Source organism: Myxine glutinosa, chromosome 12 (genome assembly GCF_964187855.1).
Source record: "Myxine glutinosa chromosome 12, kmMyxGlut1.1, whole genome shotgun sequence".
NCBI classification, from domain to species: domain Eukaryota; kingdom Metazoa; phylum Chordata; class Myxini; order Myxiniformes; family Myxinidae; genus Myxine; species Myxine glutinosa.
In genome coordinates, this window is record NC_136272.1 from 22030992 (window position 1) to 22048847 (window position 17856).

At 45.5% G+C, this 17856-nt stretch overlaps 1 protein-coding gene and 1 long non-coding RNA gene across 4 annotated transcripts in view; one reads left to right on the forward strand and one right to left on the reverse strand.

Annotated features, from left to right (window-relative positions):
* The window catches only part of LOC137438125 (paired box protein Pax-1-like), a 56712-nt gene that overhangs the window by 24535 nt on the left and 14321 nt on the right, over positions 1-17856 (forward strand). The gene's annotated exons all lie outside the window — the stretch shown is intronic.
* On the reverse strand, positions 4190-10811 carry LOC144888503 (uncharacterized). Its single transcript, XR_013621056.1, has 2 exons — positions 10362-10811; positions 4190-4871 (listed from the first exon to the last, which is right to left on the reverse strand). It is a non-coding gene; the product is annotated as an uncharacterized LOC144888503 (long non-coding RNA).

Below are 17856 nucleotides of genomic sequence, written 5' to 3' on the forward strand. Positions count from 1 at the left end.
ACCACTGCATTTCTCCAAGGCGAGAACATCAACACCATGCAGTGGCCTGTGCTCTCCCCTGACCTGAATCCCATAGAGCACCTGTGGGATGAGCTTGGGAGACGCGTAGTTGGCAGGGCCAGGACACGGGCAGAGCTGCTTCAGACATTGAGGACTGAGTGGGACAGAATCCAGCAGCAATCCATCCAAAGACTGGTAGGCAGTATACGCCGACGATGCACTGCCTGTATCCAAAACAATGGTGGCCGCACACGCTATTGAAAGGGGACTGACATTGCACCCTGTGCTGTTCTGTACTGTAGAACAAACTGATGAGATGGTGTATCTTGGTCAAAAACTTGACAGGTCATCAATAAAATGCCAATGTTTCAATTAGCAATTGTTGGTTTGTTTTATTTTGAACTGTTACAATTTTATTACATTTCAAACAAGTGGTAAGTTTCTTGCATGACTGCAATAGTTATGCAGTCGTCTTCGTGCAGTATCATTGGAGATCCGTGGGTTTCTGCCGCAGTGCGGGATGCTGGACGGAATCGATCCCGCAGGTGACTTCGGACCACTTGCAGTGGTGACTCTTGGCCTCCCTGATCGAGGTCTGTCATCTGCAGAGTTGTGGAGGGTGTCTCTGTCCACCAGGGCCGATATCGTCTGGTGTGAACAGCCAAGGCGACGTGCCACGTCACGGTAGCTCAGTCCGCCTTGCAGCATGCCCAGGGCATGCTGCCGTTGATCCCTTGACAATCGTGGCATGTTGATTGAAATGCCCATTTTGCACTGGCCTTTTTAAAGCCAATATCAAGACATCACGTGCAGATCATTCAAATCATCCCGTACCCCTTGGCTAATCACTGACAGTCAAAATGGCTGTTCAACAGCTGTGCTATGAAGTGACCATTGAAGGTTCAAGTGACCATCCGTGACCGTTTTGTCTGACAGTGAGGACACTATTGTCCACAAATAAGTTCACACATTTACTACACGCAGTGTTATTGTTGATATTTAAATGTTTCAAAGGTGGTAAGTTTCTTTTGAGTTTCAGTATGTATATATATATATATATATATATATATATATATATATATATATATATATATATATATATATATATGTCAGAAACCACCTTTCTGATCGAAGTAGAGTTCCACCAACAGGCTTGAGAATGACGAGACCTTTATTAAAATAACACTTTATACGGATCCGGAGGAGACAGACATCTACAGCAAGCTACAGCAAGAACATGCCAAGTCAAGCCTTCCTGAAAACACATTGATTCTCATTCATTTATATATGAATACGATTATCAGAAAATCTCCGAGAGAACAAAGCGACTGGCGAGAGTCCCTCCCCGTCATTCCTAGCCCCCACCGTTATCCGCTCTGTCATTCGGGGGAGTGCAGCACGCACCTTATCATTCGGACCAGATGTGATTTCAAAACTCCGACGAGGCAGAAAATATAACTCATTAAAGGGAGGGTGCATTCTTGGCTTTGACAAACCCATAAAGTATATGGGTTTGTTCAAAATGAGTAATTCAGAGCATGTTTATACAGAGTCAAGCGTCGCTGTGATTAATACAAAATATATATGGTTCACGATAGGTTTTATGTCTGCAACCTAAACATTCTGCTAGTGTTACGCAAAATCACGCGCATGTGAGCGTTCTCCTGCCCGCGGCTCGAGGCGCCGTCTGAGAATCATGATAGGGATTTTACGACCGGCCTTATCTAGCCTCGAAAGTGCACACGTATACAATTTGTCCAACACGACTGAAGCGAGCCTTTCCTCATTTTAAATGAAAGCGAAGCAAAAACCTCATTGTAACTCAGGCGTCACTGTCATTAAACAAAACAGTTAATGTTTTTGGCAATTTATCAAAGGATTTATGTCTACGATTCAAGCAGCCTACCTAAGGTTCGAATACATTTTATTAACTCATGAAATAACATTATAGAACAGCATTTTATAACATAGCTTACGTGGTAATACGTCAGTCAACCGGCATTTATAATTGAGCATTAAGCAGTAACAAATCTGAGACCTGACATTCCTTCCTCTTGTCTCGTCGAGACAAAGTATCTCAAGAGACAACGTGCCACATCGGGCTTTATTGAAAGACCATCGTGTAATGCGGGTATCTCCCAAGGGCATACCGTGCGCCCATAGCGCCTCGCCCGTGCATTTGGGGAACGTGTCGTGTGGTGCGTGCTTGGAGCCTGAGGGCTCAAAACATGAAAGTTCATTAACGTTTCGGATCCACAACGAAGACGTCTGGTCCAGATGAGGTTCTGCTCCGCCAGAGGGTGCATCACTTCCCCTGCGGAACTGGCTCCCCCCACCCTTTGCAGACGCAGTCCTTGCAGATCTTCGAAGTTAATCAACGGTCATGCCCATGAGGTCCCTCACGTGTTGCTGTTCTGGGGAATACAAAATGTCGTCAGTATCTTGTGTCTCAATTTCCTGGTCAGGGTACAGAGCGTAAAAATCCGAATCCGAATCACTTGAAGCAAAGAGATCCGCAACATGTGGATCAAAGAGATCCGAAACATTTGAAGAAAAGAGAGGGACTTCCTTTATGTCAAAGTCTCCCATGGGCGCCTGGTCGGCTTGCGGGTCTAGGACATCCGCGTCGGGTCCCTCAACCGCCAGACCCAGCGTCGCAATCAGATCCATAGTTGGGTCAGAAGGGGGCGTGCAGCTGTCAGCTTGTAATACATAAGAGGCGTTAGCCAGTACACGCAAGGGGTTTATAGCACAAGTATCACAGTCATCACAGACACCGTTACAGGCAGCAGCCAGTTCCCACATGGGATCAACACAAGTATCACAGTCATTACAAAATTCAATGCAATTTTCTGGAGCGCCGGTCACGTCTGCCTTGTTGAAGGACCCGTTCAGGTCGACGGCCTCTGTGGTCAGAACCATAGTCGTTGTCGGCGGCTTCTTCAATTTCCATCCTGTAAAATACTTTCTCATACAGAGGAGGACTAGAGATTTCATTAGTGCCCCCCAAATTACTACCCCGATTATCACAGCCAGTGCGGTCAATAACCACTTCACTATGGTGCCCGTCCATCCCTGGAACCAGTCAGTGAGCCAGCTAAATGTATAAGAATTTTCGCGCGCGATCCGATCGATCGTCAGGGCGTGGCTAGTTTCCCTTAGTCTCACTATTGCGGCTGACACTCCTTCAGATGGATCGGGTATGTAAGTGCAACATTTTCCCTCTATTATTCCGCATACCAAACCCTAGTCCAAAGCCACCCGATTCTGCATCACCATTGTACGCATGTGAATCACCGTATCCAATAGTATGTCATGAGCCGTAGCGGTGTCGTTTGCCACCTTTTCTAGGGCCAAAGCCAATTTATCTATCCGGAAACTATCCATGACTGTGCCCGCTCCTGGGAAGAAGAAACCAAACACCTTTTCCCATAGGCTCCCGTGTAGTTTAGTGGTTCCATCTTCGTTCATGACTGACCTCTTATAACGCCTGTCCAAGGACTTTGGGTCTAGCTCATCCAGTATCTCAACGTCAGGAAGGACTGAACCCAGATAACATGTGCCCCCCCAATTATTTGGTAAATAGGGGTAAGCCTTGTCGCCGCATATAAACATTGTCCCATGGGGTGGGACCAGGTGGGTGGATAAGCACTGGGTTCCCCTTACCACCCCATTAATCCTACTAACCCCCCTAGAGAATGTTATAGCCGTTATGTTGTGGTTGTGTTTATCTTGCAGTACTATTCGTAGTGTAATCCCCGAGCTCCCTTGTCCCAGCTTCCCGGGGAGAGTGTAGGCGCATTCTGATTCTCCCATACGCAAGTGGCCGGAACCCTGGAGGCAGACCGTCCCTTTCTGTGGTTTGACCCAGACGGGGGCAGGCCTCTCGGCCACATGGGCAATCATTGACGGGCGATAATTAAATTGTCGATTGCAACTCTTGCCGTTGTCAACCCCTTCTCTTTCCAGCGTGGTGACTAAACATGGGGAATCGATAGGTTGTGAGCAGAGGTCATTGAGGGACAGAGGTAGCACTATCATGTGTATTCCTGTGGTGCCTGCTTGGGGAAAGTGCATGCACGACCAGCAGTGTGTCCTATTTTGAATTGTTGCCACCTCCCTGGCCACTTTCCAATATGTGTTTTCCCCCTTCTTTGGGGCCTTATTCTGGGGGTGTGGCGTGAGTATGTATTCGATGCATGGTGTGTATTTAGTTTCGCCCCTGGCCGCGCCAGGGGTCCAGACGCTGCACCGGACCTGCATGGTCATGTCTTTCCCTAGGCGTGTGCGTGTTTGTAGCTTAAAATCAGGGGTTCCCCATTGGTATCCTGGTTGGGCCAAGGTCTTAATGCTAGCTTGCCCGTCTTCCCGGAACTCTCGTTGCTTTTGTAGTATCATGCCAACGCGTCCAGGCCCTGCCGACAGTGCTAGCCAATTTATGTTCACCCAATTTGTGTGCAGGGCTTTCTGTTCGAAACATGGTAGTGATACTCTTTGTCCCCATGTTACGGTGAGGTGTCGGGTTTCGTTTTCGCATCTATTGGAATCGGAGTTTCCCCTAGCTGCTGTCGCTATCAATAGTATTGTACCTATGATTAGGCCCATCCTTTTCTGTGGTTGCTGTGGTGTAGTGTCTGGTGCTTGTATGGCCAACTTACAGTGCGTGGCGTGGATCCACGAGGTCTTGCCCTCGCGAAAGACTGCCGTTGGTGTAGTCAGCAACACCTGGACTGGTCCCTTCCACCTTGGTTCCAAGGCGTTCTTGCAGGTGAAGTGCTCCACGAACACCTGGTCTTTTTCCTCTGGTGGAACACCTGGTCCACAAGTCTCCTGGGAGCGCCTGGTCTACAGGTCTCCAATTTCCTAATCCACTTTTTTCCAAGTGGATCCAATTTTATTCAATATTCAATTTTTAAATTCAATCCCATTTAATCCAGTCCAATTCAAATTAAATTCAATCCTTCTCTCAGCATCCCATTACCTGTTTCCAACATCAATAAAAATAAAATTATAAAATTAATAAAAAATCAATCATCTCAACTCTCAAATCGAATCAAAAAATAAAAATAAACGAAAATTACTTCAGCGAGAGTTTCAACTAGAATTAACACAAACAAACCACCATTAACCTCCATTAACGCAAACAAACCACCATTAACCTCCATTAACCTCCCCCTATTATTTATTTATTTTCACGAATAAACAAATAATAGAAATAACCTGGTCTACTTCTAATTTCAATTCTGGTCAGTTCTGGTGTCTGGTCACACACAATGTTTTCCTCACCCACTGTGATTCGCTCAAAATAGATTCTCACTGTTATGTCTGAAATTCGTCTCATGAAAACCCATTCAAGAGTCCGGTGTGACAGACAGCCAAACACATAGACACGCCGAAGACCCCAGGGTACCCATCAAACTAGCTTATCCCCAGATCCACAACACAGCGAAACATGTAACTTTACTAAAATAATCACTTACTCATAACTAGCTGGATAACTAGCATAACTAGCTCAACACCTGGAACTCATAACTAATACTCATACCACTAATTACTCATAATAACTCATAATTACTTCTGTAATTACTCATGCCAATACTTACTCAAAATAATGTAATATCCCAATCTTCACCCCTTATGCAAATCGAAGCACCCCGGACAACCCACAACCAATATCAACCACTGTAGCCGCCTTCCCCTCCAGGCAGCCACACACAGCCACATACATCTCCATCCACGTCACACAAGACAACAGCCAACGAGTGTGTCCACCACACAGAAACCTTTGGCAATGCAACAACCGAACACCCAGACAACCAACAACAAAACCCAATCCATCTCCATGGCTCATCAAGCAGTTCCAACTTAATCCAGCTTCACATACCGATTTCCCCAAAACTCGTGAAACTTCACCCCCGTTCTGGAAAAACCCTGGACTAAACCCTGACACCCTAAATAACTTCAGACCCATCTCCAACCTACCCTTTCTGTCAAAAGTTTTGGAACGTGCTGTGGCCACTCAACTCAAACATCACCACTCTGCCAATAACCTGTATGAAACATCCCAATCCGGATTCTGCTCCAGCCACAGTACTGAAACTGCTCTCCTCAAAATCACCAGCGACCTTTTCTCTCCTCTGATGCCGGCAACCTCAACATTTTCATCCTCCTCACCTCAACGCCTCCTTTGACATCATCAATCACACCATCCTCCTCACCCTGTTTAGACCAGCTTGTGCCTATTAAACCCAAATCAGTTCACTCCCAAGCCCACAAGGACCACCTACAGCACTGCAAAGATGTCCTCTACTCCACCTACTACCCTCAAATTATCCACTCTGGCTCCGGAATCCCAAAAGCACTCTTCTCTACAATAAACAAACTAAATAAACAAATAAATAAACAAACTTTACAACGTGAACAAACTCCTCAGCGCCCTGGATACCGCCACCTGTCATTCAGAGTAGACAACAGCATCTCCTTTCTGGCTTTCAGCATCTCCTTTCTCCTTTCTGGCATCCAAATAAAATTCTGGCTTCAAATCAACTTCCTCGAACTTAACTATGATAAATCTAAATTAATCTTCGTTTGCCCACAACCACTCACCAAATTCACCCATAACTTTGCCCCCAACATCGATGGTCATTTGAACACAAATTGAACAAAATTAATCGAACAAAACACTTCCATTAACTCGACATTCTTTTCACAGCACAAAATTCACTTGAACATCTTTTTCCTGGATACTCCCTCTTTATTTTTATACCATACCATGCTTGTAGATGCATTTATTTATATCCCATTAACCCAAGAACTCTCAATTGCTTGGTTATATTTTAGTAATGTCATATATCCATATTTCTTTTCCAAATTGTTCCTGATATACACATTAATCCCATCTGTCTTTGTTTCCAGATGAACTCAAATCAGGAAATCAACACAAATCCTTATTACCTCCAATCAATTCAAAATTAAATCAAACAATTCAAAACCAGATCGGATCAGCGATCAGAAATCACTTTTCCAATCAACACATTCCAAGCAACAATTCATTCAAAGACCAAGCTTAAAAACACAACTCTCATCTTACTGTGACAAATAAGCAACCAACCTACTTCACACTAAACAAATAACTTTTCATCACCCCTTTCTTCTCCACCGCCTCTTACACTTAAACAGATCATAATTACTCACTCATACACTGTTGCCCATCACCCAGTTGCCCCAGACCCAAACACAGGTTTGAAATCCCAGTAGGTTGTTCTTCAATCCCAACCATCATGTGATCCCAACATCTCTCCATTTATTTCGTTCCTCATGGGGTTGGTGTTTTATGGCCTTTACCTCTTACCCAATCACACTGCACATTATTCCCCGTCCTTGATGGATAATTTTACATCCAGATGGGCACAGCATCCCATTTTTGGCGACCCAGCCCTAAAACAAGCCCCTGGACTCCTTGCAGGCTGGACCAAAACCCCTGGACCTGCCTCCATGGAACAATGACGCCTAAGCACTCAATTAGCCCTCCCAGTACCAAAGACTTACAATCAGACCGACAGACAGACAAATAACAGAGGCCTGTCGCCAGCCCCAGCACAGGACATCACCTTTCCGGGCAGGTACAATATAATCCACAGCATCGAAATGCCAATTTCTATCCGGAGCCTCGCAAAGCCAAAATCCATGCATGCGTGCTCCATCATGCAACCCGATCTGTACTCGGTGCGCCCGGCGCCCCCTATAATCAGTGAGTTATAATAACCACAATATCTCTGGCACCCAACTCGTGATACCACAATTTAATCCACGTTACTTGCATCTCTTCATCCTCACAAATGTCCTCCATTTAACGTGACTCAAATCCATCTCAAATCCCCACAGCTCGATCGAACACGTCACTGTATTCGACCCGGTTAAATTAAATTCCAAGCGTACTGTACCTAACGCTTCCGGTCGGCACCGGAAGTCTGTTTATTTCTTGAGACCCCTGAATCGGGACATCAACGACAATTACAAAGACAAACAGGACTCGATATTCTCTGTTCATTAATTACGTACATGACTTCAGTTTAACCAACAATATAATGTCCTTTCCTTCCAGATTTAGGTTCTCTATCCTGTCGTTAAAGCAACACCCTGTAGACTGACTCCGCCTGTCGTTCTTCCAAGGTTAGTGAATTGCCTCTGACCTCTTTCCCTTACAAATCTCGAACAAAGGTCAACTAAACTTTAAAAGGTCAAACTTCGAATTGGTCAACACAAATGCATCGATGCATCTTCCAGCCGCTACTCCGCACTGTACCTTACTGTATGAACAAGACTTCCTGTTGGAACTTGGCTCCGGAAATTAATTACTCTGTCTTGAAATCGTTTATTTTAGCCATCTTAAATAAATCCATCCATCTATCCATCTTATAAATCCATCTTAAATAAAAATCCATCTTATAAGTAACGTATTCGTCCTGTGACATTGCCTGGCATATATGTCGCAGCCGGCCACTATTCCGACATGGCTCGTCTGACATGAACGTCCGACATCCAGCGTCCGACATTCAGCAAAGTCGCAATGACCCACAATGCATTTGGGCACACATCCTCCTCTGAGAGTGGGCGAGTTATCGCCGGCACTCTGAGCAGATAATTAAACGAACATTGCCAGGATTCTCGGATAGACGTTTAATTTCACAACACACATGACAAAAATCCGATTTAAATTCAGAGATCGCCGATCGACCTGGCACAACCATCTCAACGCGACGACGCCACGCCGCCCCCCGTCTTGGCGCGCACCCTCGTGCCTCCACACGAATCCCAACACTCCCTGCACGCCGCTCTATTCGCGTTCGCGGCGGGGTTTTCCTCGCGTTGGGACATGCAGTCGGCTGTCATAACAAAGTGCGAAAAGCTGTCATAACAAATCTGCGACCTGACATGTGAGCTGTCAGAACATTGAGCTGTCAGAACTCATCCCTAGCTAACAGGATCTCCGACGCTTGACCTCTCTGACCCAAAATGCACTATATGACACCAATTCCAAAGGTGAGCTGCCTCAGCGATACATCCCACACATACAATACACAATATCTGCCATTGAATGAACTCTTCAATTCAAGTAAAACACACATATTGATTCGAATTCTGCAACCATCTCCAAGAAACCGCTTCATATCAACAGTAAATCGACAAGGGCACTCCGGGTGCTTTCCTGACCCGATTTATATCAATTCGCTTCCCAAACAACTCCCAAACAGATGAAAATCCGGACTCAGTTCAGGACCTCGCCTGTTCTCTCGGATAGACGCTAAAATGGACATTCCCGGCCTGAATTTCCCCCAAGTCGAGCAGATCGCTTACAAAGTTTCACACCGAAACCCTCTGCTTTGCACATGACACACAGACAAACCCATTGGCCAGACACACACGTCAATTAACATCCCAATATACATTCATTCCTCATTCATATACGAGTGAGTCTCCCATTCTTCGCGCGAAACTCAGATCGACTCAAATCATGCCTTTCTCCAGCCACTCCCAAACAATCTTTGCTCATTCATGTTACGTCTCTCATTCAAGGAAAAGGATTTTTGGGACTGGTTGGACGGGGGGTGTGTTGAGGTGAAAAAAAAGGGAAGGCAGGGCGGGGTGTTGGGGTGTTGCCTAGAGCCCCGGGACTGAGCTCAGGTCTTGGGGGGGTGGGGGCATGGTGGCTACCTCCCCTTTCGCGGGGTCTTGGTCCGGATTATGGACGAGCGGCATTAGCCGCTGATTTGCTTGCTTAACTACCTCCTTAATTGTTTTGTCCTGAACTTTGCTTCCTGAACTTGCTTCCTTTGGCTCTGAAGCTTCAAATTCCTACAATGCAGCTCCTGCTTCAATTTTCAATATTTCAAAACCTAACCTGTCCTTCTCACCCTGTGGCCACCTGGCCCATTTCCTGTGAGCTTATTTATTTTCTCTTGTCCACCAGATCCTGGCCTGCTTTATCTGGACCTCTTGTCTAGAACTTAGTCTAGAGCTTCCTGGCTTGACCTCGTAGTTGTCACTACCTTCTTGTCAAACCTACCTGGTACCTACGCATTTCACCCTTCCTGGCCATGTCCCTTTGGCCGTCTAAGTTAACCACAGCCCTCCTTCCCTGGCATGCAATGGCATACCCCATCTTGTCTCTGGGCTGTTCCTTCCTGGAAAAATCTTGGCCACCTGGTTTCAACCTATATGGCTGTCCGACCTCATTTTCCCCTCCTGGTGCTAACTGTAACTTTAAGCTTACTGTTAAGTCCTTACTTGTATCCTTACTTGTTTATCCTGGCTTTAACAAAGCTACGTCATTCTGAGGCCTGAAATGAGCCTCTACTTACAATTTCTGTTCGGAGAGCAGGCAGAGCAGAAGGCAGAAAGGAACGGGCTGAACCCGCTCCAGGAAGGAAGGTACGACGTGCCGGCGTCCCGGCGTTCGGACAGCCTTCCTTCTGTCGCTCGGGGTCCGCTCTCTCTGTCCTCTGTCTGCTGCAATCCGAGTCACGGCACCAAATGTCAGAAACCACCTTTCTGATCGAAGTAGAGTTCCACCAACAGGCTTGAGAATGACGAGACCTTTATTAAAATAACACTTTATACGGATCCGGAGGAGACAGACATCTACAGCAAGCTACAGCAAGAACATGCCAAGTCAAGCCTTCCTGAAAACACATTGATTCTCATTCATTTATATATGAATACGATTATCAGAAAATCTCCGAGAGAACAAAGCGACTGGCGAGAGTCCCTCCCCGTCATTCCTAGCCCCCACCGTTATCCGCTTTGTCATTCGGGGGAGTGCAGCACGCACCTTATCATTCGGACCAGATGTGATTTCAAAACTCCGACGAGGCAGAAAATATAACTCATTAAAGGGAGGGTGCATTCTTGGCTTTGACAAACCCATAAAGTATATGGGTTTGTTCAAAATGAGTAATTCAGAGCATGTTTATACAGAGTCAAGCGTCGCTGTGATTAATACAAAATATATATGGTTCACGATAGGTTTTATGTCTGCAACCTAAACATTCTGCTAGTGTTACGCAAAATCACGCGCATGTGAGCGTTCTCCTGCCCGCGGCTCGAGGCGCCGTCTGAGAATCATGATAGGGATTTTACGACCGGCCTTATCTAGCCTCGAAAGTGCACACGTATACAATTTGTCCAACACGACTGAAGCGAGCCTTTCCTCATTTTAAATGAAAGCGAAGCAAAAACCTCATTGTAACTCAGGCGTCACTGTCATTAAACAAAACAGTTAATGTTTTTGGCAATTTATCAAAGGATTTATGTCTACGATTCAAGCAGCCTACCTAAGGTTCGAATACATTTTATTAACTCATGAAATAACATTATAGAACAGCATTTTATAACATAGCTTACGTGGTAATACGTCAGTCAACCGGCATTTATAATTGAGCATTAAGCAGTAACAAATCTGAGACCTGACATATATACAGTGGAACCTTGACTTACGAGTTTAATTCGTTCCGTGACCGAGCTCGTAACTCAAATTGCTCGTATCTCAAATCAAATTTCCCCATTGAAATGCATTGAAATGCTATTAATCCGTTCCAGCCCCCAAAAAACCACACCAATTTTTTTTGTTACGTGTTTTTAAATAAGAAAAATGTACTTTATAAATAACAAATAATGTATAAACAAGCACGACCTCGTATATACTGTACATAATAAAAGACAATGTAAAGAAATAAACTGGTTTTATTAAGTGTATTTACCTTGAAGATCAGACGAAGATGCTGGCGGAGGTGGAGGGGATAACTTTTGCCTTTTTCGCCACACTTTCCTCGCTTTCACTTGCAGGGCGTTTAAAGAAAAACCTGTCCAACGAGGTTTGTTTCTTCCTCCCTTTCAAAATGTTTCGAAAATGAGTGAGGCAAGTGTCGTTACACAGCGCCAACGCCAAAATAACCGAAATGCGAAAACTAAAATGCAGCGCTATACGATAGAGATACTGTACGTGCACGGCAGGCAAGATAACCACGTGACCAGAACCCACCTGGCGGCAAAACTCAAAATAACCGAAATGCGAAAACTAAAATGCAGCGCTATACGATAGAGATACTGTACGTGCACGGCAGGCAAGATAACCACGTGACCAGAACCCACCTGGCGGCAAAACTCAAAATAACCGAAATGCGAAAACTAAAATGCAGCGCTATACGATAGAGATACTGTACGTGCACGGCAGGCAAGATAACCACGTGACCAGAACCCACCTGGCGGCAAAACTCAAAATAACCGAAATGCAAAAACTAAAATGCACCGCTATACGATAGAGATACTGTACGTGCACGGCAGGCAAGATAACCACGTGACCAGAACCCACCTGGCGGCAAAACTCAAAATAACCGAAATGCGAAAACTAAAATGCAGCGCTATACGACAAAGATACTGTACTTGAACGGCAAGATAACCACGTGACCGGGTGGCGAAAGCTCGTAACTCGGATCTCGGCTCGCATCTCAAAGCAATAAACCGCCGGAGCGACGGCTCGTATCTCAAAAAACTCGTAAGTTGGGGCACTCGTAAGTCAAGGTTCCACTGTATATATATATATATATATATATATATATATATATATATATAAATATATATATATTATAATGGCCGTAGATGATTCTGTCTCTGTCTGTCTGTCTGTTGGGCGTCTGTCCGGGGTGTGGCTTACTCGGTTTGCAGAGTAGCTCCACCCATTCTGGGAGTGGCTTCATATAATTATAAACAAATATCCACCGTTTTATTAACTCGCATAGCTTTGAGGCCTGTTTTGTAGGCCCGTGGTGTCTTGCTCTCTCTCCCAGTTTTATTTCAAATCAAATTCGATATATCATTTCATTTTTCACAGTCGCTAACATAGTTTTAGACTCGTTTGAAAAAAAATGGGAAGAAAATCCAATGAAAGTTGCCTCTTATAGAACGAAATGAATTCTCAAACGCCTGTAACTTCAAGGCCATTGAGTCTCTCTCACGCCTTTATCTCCAATCTAACTCACCATATGATTTCATTTTTATCGATGGTTTTAGACTCGGTGTCAGCAATAATTGAGAACATTCCACACACGCGGGAAAATGCAGAGATATATATTTAAAAATCGTGTCATGGTGTATCATACACCGCCCAACATGACACCGATGGCAACGTGTCGATACATATTAAAAATTCGCTTTTGCTTTTCCGTTAAGATATATTACTTTTTCGTTTGATGACAGTCGTCACAAAAACGTCAACAATGATGCCGACATGTATTTCTTCATTTTTATTTCATTCAACATTATTAGCCGGAAGTAAAATATGTTTCAGGAAATTACCGAGAGATATTTCTTCGTTTTTTAAAATTAGTTATGTGCGCATACACTTTAAATAGGTTTATTTGAAATCTTTAATTTTCCACAATATAATTTACTTGCCATTTATCATTTGATGATTACGAGACAAATTCCTCTTGAGGATCGTGACAATTCATGCGCTGCGTGGAAACTTCTATTTCCAAAATGAATGAGACGATCGACGAAGAACGCAGACTTGAACAGGATGTAGCAAGAAAACGAATGAGACGGGCGAACGAGTCCAGCGACGAACGTCAATGCAAACTTGCGGGGTCACCCGTGGGAATCCCACGGGCATGGATGTGTGTGACATTTCGACATATTGAGTTAGATGCTGCACATTCATTTTTACAAAATGGTTACTGGCAAGTCATCAGATCCAGAAATGGTGTAATGAACACAATTTATTTACACGCAAGCACGAAAGCAAGACGGGCCGATTTCCGATTCCGACGGGCCGACGGGCGAGACGGGCCGATTTGGAGCAAGAAAAAGAACGAGACGGGAGAAAAACGAGAGAAACGAGACGGGGAGAGCCGATTGGAGAGCCGATTGGAGAGGCGAGTGAGGAGCGATTGGAGAGGCGAGTGAGGAGCGATTGGAGAGGCGAGTGAGGAGCGATTGGAGAGGCGAGTGAGGAGCGATTGGAGAGGAGAGTGAGGAGTGATTGGAGGGGAGTGAGGCGCGATTGGAGAGGAGTGTGAGGGGCGATTGGAGAGGAGTGAGGGGCGATTGGAGAGGTGTGTGAGGCGCAATTGGAGAGGAGTGTGAGGCGCGATTGGAGAGGAGTGTGAGGCGCGATTGGAGAGGAGTGTGAGGGGCGATTGGAGAGTGTGAGGCGCGATTGGAGAGGAGTGTGAGGCGCGATTGGAGAGGAGTGATTGGAGGGGAGTGTGAGGCGCGATTGGAGAGGAGTGTGAGGTGCGATTGGAGAGGAGTGTGAGGCGCGATTGGAGAGGAGTGTGAGGCGCGATTGGAGAGGAGTGTGAGGCGCGATTGGAGAGGTGTGTGAGGCGCGATTGGAGAGGCGTGTGAGGGATTGGAGAGGATTGGAGAGGTGAGGGATTGGAGAGGTGAGGATTGGAAAGGAGAGGAATGTGAGGGATTGGAGAGGAGAGGAGTACTAGGTGGAGAGAGGAGAGTGTCAGGTGGAGACAGGAGAGTGTCAGGTGGAGAGGAGTGAGGGGTCACATATTATGTGAAATAAATAAATTGTTTCTGGATCTGATGACTTGCCAGTAACCATTTTGTAAAAATGAATGTGCAGCATCTAACTCAATATGTCGAAATGTCACACACATCCATGCCCGTGGGATTCCCACGGGTGACCCCGCTAGTATATATATATATATATATATATATATATATATATATATATATATATGTATATAAATATATATATATGTATATATATATATATATATATATATATATACAGACTTGGCATTTAATATGGAATATTTTTTTTTCTTGACTTGGGTTTACTTTCTTAGCTCAGTATATCAATCTAGTGAGTTTCTTTCACACTTTGGTGAGTTATTTCTTAAAAGAACCATGTCACTGATTGTCTGTCGCAGCAAGAAGTCAACAACAGGATTATATCACAGGTGGCGTGGCAAAATGTATGGACAGGTGCATTTGACGATTGGCTTCACAGTCGGGTATACAAGGGTTGTTGCGTTCTGTATCAGTGGAAAACAACTGCTGCACATCTCCAAAAGTTATTGCCGCTTCCTCTGGAGATGGTCCGTCAACTCGACAATGCTGTTTGTCATTTAGTGGTGGCTTTACGAAATTACGGCATGAAACAGCGTGCTATTGCTCGGCAGTATGGCATCACTCAAGGTCAGGTGTCAAAGATCCTGAAACGAAATGCTCAGAGGGGTGTCCCTACTCCAATACCGAGGCCAGGATGTCCCCGCAGAACCACAAGGAGGGATGATCGCCAGCTGCACCGGTTAGTCCGCAATGGCCGTACCAAGTCAGCTAATTGGCTTAGGGCTGAGTGGCAGCAACTGACAAATGTGCCTGTATCCAGAAGGCTAGTCAACCAACGACTGGTTCAAGCAGGCTATCTTGCCAGGCGTTCCCTGAGAAAGCCACGCGTGACCAGACAACACCGCCAGCGCCGATTGCAGTGGGCCAGAGAGCACCGTCAATGGCAGCCAGGACACTGGAATCACATGATCTTCAGTGACAAGTCTAGATTTCTGGTCTATCGTCAAGATGGCCACGTCCGAGTGCGCAGACAAGTGCATGAAGCCTACAACAAAGATTGTATAGTGCCAAGAGTCCAAGCTGGAGGTGGTGGGGTAACCGTTTGGGCTGCTTTTCATGCAGGGGGCAAAACTGACCTGGTTGTTCTGAATGGAAACCTGAACCAGTTCAAGTACAGGGCCATTCTGGAAGAAACATTGCTTCCATTTGCTCTTGCAGCCTTTTGAGGAAACTTTGTCTTCCAAGATGACAATGCACGGCCTCATCGTGCTCGCATGATCCAACACTTTCTTGATGACCGTAGTGTAGAGCATATGGAGTGGCCTGCCATGTTCCCGGATATGAATCCGATAGAGAACTTGTGGGCAGAATTAACGCGTCAAATCGACCACTTGGACCAGCAGCCGACCTCTGTGCATGAATTGCAGCAGGCTATTGTCACTGCATGGCAAGCGATTCCTGTCCAAACCTTGGCAAATCTCGTGAACAGCATGCCTCAACGTGTACATGCTCTCCTGAATGCTCGTGGGGGTTACACGAAGTACTGAACTGTAATTTTACTGTCCGTAATCCCAGTCGTAATTTAACTTTTGTTTTTGTTAAAAAAAATTTTGGCTAATGTGAAAAATAAAGAGATACTTCTGGAAAACGTAAAGAAGTTTAACACAGTTCTGTCCATGAATTGAGTTCGATATCAGTTTACATCACTTTCAAGGATCAATTTATTTGTTTCGAAATGTCAAATGTGGTTTTTGTTTCTTTTAAAGGTCACATTAACAAAATCTAGAATAATTTCAACATAATTCCAATGAACTTTTGGTTCTAAGACGTCTTGAAAAGTAAGTTCACCCCCACAAAAAAAATATTCCATATTAAATGCCAAGTCTGTATATATATATATATATATATATATATATATATATATATTGTTACAGACGTGGCTTGGATGTTATTTACCGAGCGGTTTTATGGTATGACCACGTCTGCACAAGTTACCCGATTGTGCCCGAACGTTGACTAGTCGCGCGATGCTGGCTCAATAAGAAAAAGAAGACACCCGGCTGGATTACAATAACACAATACGACACCAATGTTTCAATTCTCAAGACCTCCGGAGGAGATTATATTCGTACGGAAAGGTCAGATTACAGGGGCTAGAGGTATAATCACAGAAAGACAGGCACTTAGACACACTCTTATATTAACCCCGGACAGACGACAGACAAACGGGACAACGGCTGACTCACACGGGGGTTGATGGCAGGAAAGCGGGTATCGATGGCTCCAGGTCCTCCTGGGCTCGGGGCAGGGTACAGTACGGTCCGGTCCGGTCCAAAGATGCGGGGAGGTATCGTCGCGCTGGGGGTGGCGGTGGCTTCTCTCTCCAAGCTGAGGCGCATCTGACGTCACATCCGGCGCGGGGCCGCGTATATCCGGCGGGGAGTGACACGCCCTCGGCTCGTTAGCTCCGCCCCAGATGGAATCGGCACGTTGCTTCTCATTGGGTGCGTGGGGGGGTTACTGGCTCCGCCCCTGACGAGGAGCTGACAGCCAGCCCCTTCGGGGTAACGCCGTGGAGCGCATGGTCATGGCGGGTAACCGAGCCGGTGTGAGGACGCACACTCCCCGCCCCTCTGTTGTTGTAGTCGTAGTTGTAGTTGTAATTGTTGTTGTAGTTGTTGTTATTGTTGTTGTTTGGGGAAGAAGATGGGAGGAGGTATGGGAAAGGTCCTAAACTCACTACTGATGCCATATAATCACATTCTGGTGCAACGAAGAGTCATAATTAATGGAAACGAGGCCTTAACTGACATAGATTAAGAATAACTAGGAAGATGTCCGAAAGTTGTCTACGTGTGGTGCGGTGGACCTGGGCACGACATTTAATGGGGGAATAAGGGGAAGGTCGGCTCTACTGATTGTTGTTTACATGCAATGGGACTAGGGAATGGGGGATTGGGGAAAGTTGGGGAGTATTGGAGAAAATAGGGGAATATTTACAAGCGGATATGGAGGCCAAATTCCATATTCGCAACATTGCACCCTTCTCTACCCTCGGGGCGTCCCGACCCGATAAATTTTTACCTACTTTAGTGTGGCACGCAATGTAGTTCCCTCTACTATTAACTCTACCCTGAGTGCGACAGTTTTACAGATATTCACAAATGAGTAAATATGTCCCCCTGCGACGTTGCACCCTTCTCCTCACAGAAACACACCCACAGGATAACCGAATCCGGAAAGAATCCTCAAACTAAACATACAGCC